The sequence below is a fragment of the Cervus elaphus genome, chromosome 5 (assembly GCF_910594005.1).
Source record: "Cervus elaphus chromosome 5, mCerEla1.1, whole genome shotgun sequence".
In the NCBI taxonomy this organism is placed as follows: Eukaryota; Metazoa; Chordata; class Mammalia; order Artiodactyla; family Cervidae; genus Cervus; species Cervus elaphus.
Genome location: NC_057819.1, coordinates 2,651,414 through 2,655,375, shown reverse-complemented (window position 1 = coordinate 2,655,375; position 3,962 = coordinate 2,651,414).

Sequence of the window (3,962 nt, the reverse complement as noted above, 5' to 3'; positions counted from 1 at the left end):
TTCCCCATCCCAGGGACAGCCCATTTCTTATATGTGCTCTAGGTTAATGATCAGCCTTGGGCAAGCGGGGAGCACTATCAGAGCCATCTCCTGGGCAGGAGGACCTTTAAACCTCTCCTCTGAAGCTCTGAGACCCTGGCCCTCCAGCAGCCATGTTGGGCCAGGTGAGGTGTGGGAAGGAGGGGTGAGAGATGAGAAACGGGGTGAAAATTGGAGGTGGAGAGAGGGGTGTTCACTGTGTGGAAAGATGGCATCTTTAAGAATATTTGAATAGTCTGGATGAGGATTAGGGAGAGATGAAGGGGACAAAGAGAGAGGTAAGAGAGAGGTGAAGGGTCTAGAAAAGAGTCAGGAGGACAAGGGGTGAGGGATCCTTGTAGAGCGGATAAGATTCCTGACCAAGAAATTATATCCCTTGAAAGTGAAGTTATTTTGTGTTTCCTAGGTTCCTCTATGTTTCTCTGGAGCACATAATCTGAGTTAGACTTCGTATTACACAACAGGACTGAGGCAGCCCATGCAAGAAGGGGAAGTGGCTCTACAAGCACTGCATTCAGAGGGGTCGGGGCAGGGGTGTGGAGTGGGTTGGGACAGAGGTTTTGACAATGGGTGTATCAACCTAAAAGCATGTGATAATGATTCTCAGGACTCATATAAAGACGTCAGATTGCTTGATCATACGATAGCTCTATTTTTAACTTTTTGAGGGACCTCCATACTGTTTGCCCTAATGACTATCAATTTATACCCCACCAGTGATGTATAAGGGCTTCCCTAGTGGCTCAGTGGTAAAGAATCTGCCTGTCAATGCAGGAAACATGGGTTCGATCCCTGGGTAAGGAAGATCCCCTGGAAGAGGCAACCCACTCCAATATTCTTGCCTGGGAAATCCATGGACAGAGGAACCTGACAGGTTACAGTCTATGGGGTCGCAAGAGATTTGGATATGACTTAGCGACTAAACAACAGCAGCAATGGTGCATAGGGGTTCCCTTTTCTCCAGATATTTGCCAGAATTTGTAAGTTCTAGTCTTTTTGATTTTTTTAATTAATTTTTTTTATTTAAGGATAATTGCTTTACAGAATTTTGTTGTATTCTGTCAAACCTCAACATGAATCAGCCATATATATACACGTATCCCCTCCCCTCCTGAACCTCCCTCCCATCTGTCTCACCATCCCACCCCTCTAGATTGACACAGAGCCCCTGTTTGAGTTTCCTGAGCCATATAGCAAATTCCCGTTGGCTATCTATTTTACATATCGTAATGGAAGTATGTAAGTTTTCATGTTATTCTCTCCATATATCTCACCCTCTCCTCCTTTCTCCCCATGTCCACAAGTCTATTCTCTATGTGTGTTTCTCCATTGCTGCCCTGTAAATAAATTATTCAATACCATTTTTCTAGATTCTGTATATAGGCATTAGAATATGATATTTATCTTTCTCTTTCTGGCTTACTTCACTCTGTATAATAGGTTCTATGTTCACCCACTTGTTTAGAACTGACTCAAATGTGTTCCTTTTTATGGCTGAGTAATATTCCATTGTGTATATGTACCACCACTTCTTTATCCATTCATCTGTCAATGGATATTAAATCTTTTTGATTTAATAGTCATACTAACAAGTATAAGGTGATATCTCATTTTGGTGCTGATTTGCATTTACCAAGTAATTAGTGATGTTGAACACCTTTTCATATAGTTTTTTGGTAGTTGGTATGTCTTCTCTGGAAGAAATTCTATTCAGGTCCTTTGCCTATTTGAAAATCAGGTTACTTGGCTTTGCTTTTTTTTTTTTAAGCATTTAAAAATATTTATTTGGCTGCGCTGGATCTTAGTTGCAGCCATGCAACTCAGGATCTTCGCCACGCTGGATGTTTCAGTGTGGTGCATGGACTCTCTAGTTGTGGCACACAGGCTCAAGAGTGCAAGGGCACGGTAGCTCCACTGCATGTGGGATCTTAATTCCCTGACCAGGGATCAAACCTGAATCTCCTCCTTTGCAAGGCAGATTCTTAACCACTGGACCACCAAGGAAGTCCCTAGTTCCGCTTTTGAGTTGATGAGTGTTTGCATGCTTTAGATATTAACTCCTTACCAGATATATGGTTTACAAATATTTTCTCCATTCTGTAGGTTGCCTTTTCATTTTGTTGACTGATCTCTTTGCTGTGCAGAAAACTTTCAGTTTAATGTAGTCCCATTTGCATTTATTTTTTTCTTTGCTTGCCTGGGTTTTTGATGTCATATCCAGAAAAGTTATTACTAACACCAAGGTCAAGGAGATTCCCCCTATATTTTCTTCTAGAAATTTATAGTTTCAGGTCTTACATTTAAATCTTTATTCCATTTCAAGTTAATTTTTTTCAGTGTTGAAAGATAGGGATCCAGTTTAATTCTTTGGCATGTAGTATGCAGTTTTCCCAGGACCGTTTATTGAAGAGACTATCCTTTTTCATTGTGTTCTTGGCATCCTTGTCAAAGATTAATTGACCATTTTCTGGGGTTTATTTATGGGCTGTTGATTCTGTTCCATTGGCCAATGTATCTCTTTTTTACCCCAGTGTTATACTATTTTGATTACTATAGATTTGTAATTTAGTTTGAAATCCCAGAGTGTCATGCCTCCAGTTTTGTTCTTCTTTCTCAAGATTTCATTATCTATTTGAAAACTTTTGTGGCAGGATATTTTTTCCTATTTCTGTGAACAAATATCACTGGTATTTTAATGGGGATTTCATTGAATCTCTAGATTGCCTTGGGAAGTGTGAGATTTTGACAATATTAATTCTTCCAGTCCATGAATGTGGGATATCTTCCCATTTATTTATATCTTCTTCAGTTATTTTCATCAAGGTTTTATAGTTTTCAGTATACAGATCTATCATTTCCTTGGTTAAATTTGTTCTTATTTTATTCTTTTTGCTGCTATTGTAAATGAGATTATTTCATTTATTTATTTTTCAGGTAGTTCATTGTTGGTGTTTAAAAATGCAACTGATTTTTGTGTGTTGATTTTATATCCCACAACTTTACTGCATTTGTTTATTAGTTTGAACAACTTTTGTGTGTGTGTGGAGTTCTTAGGATTTCTTGCCTAATTGCTCTGGCTAGTACTTCCAGTACTATGTTGAATAGGAGTGGTGAGAGTGGGCACCCTTGTCTGACTCCTGATCTTAGAAGGAAAGCTTTCAGGTTTCCACCACTGAGTATGTTAGCTATGGGCTTGTCAGATATGGCCTTTATTGAGTTGAGATAAGTTCCTTCAGTGCCTGTTTTGCTGAGAGTTTTTAATCATTAAAATGTGTTAAATCCTTTTCCTGCATCTGTTTTCAGGTCTGTACACGGGACCCCAGTCAGTGAGACAATGACCTGGGCATGGGCTCACCTTCTAAAAGTGCCTCTCCCTGGTCTTGGACTCCATCAGGGATTCACATGATTCCCAAAAGTACTTTTGCCCATGGAGCCATACTGAATTTTTGTTGCTGAGGGGGGATACTAGCTGGAGACTTTCTATTCCAACGTCTTGCTGATGTCACCTCATGAACCCTTGTACCATTTTAAAGATGTCTTTTTCTTGATTGAACATTTGCTTGATTGCTGTCAACTTTTCACTGTTTTTCAGAGCTCAAATAACATTCTGCTTTGCTTGTTTTGATGTTTCTGTTGGGGAATGAAATCTTGGAATATCTTAGGCCACCATTTTGCTGGCCATTTCATGATTATAATGGAGATCTGTAGACTGAGGCATCTCATCAGGTCATTACTATTACCCCCCACACTCTCCCAGAGACCCTATCCTGGGTAAAGTATCCCCTGCAACATCTGTCAGCATTTAAAGTGTCCCCTTTGTCTGTCAGCATTTCTGACCATTTAAATGCAGATCAAGAAGTAACATGGATGAAATAAAAGCCTCAATAGGAGCCAAGAGGGAAATCAAACGGGCCCTATATAGA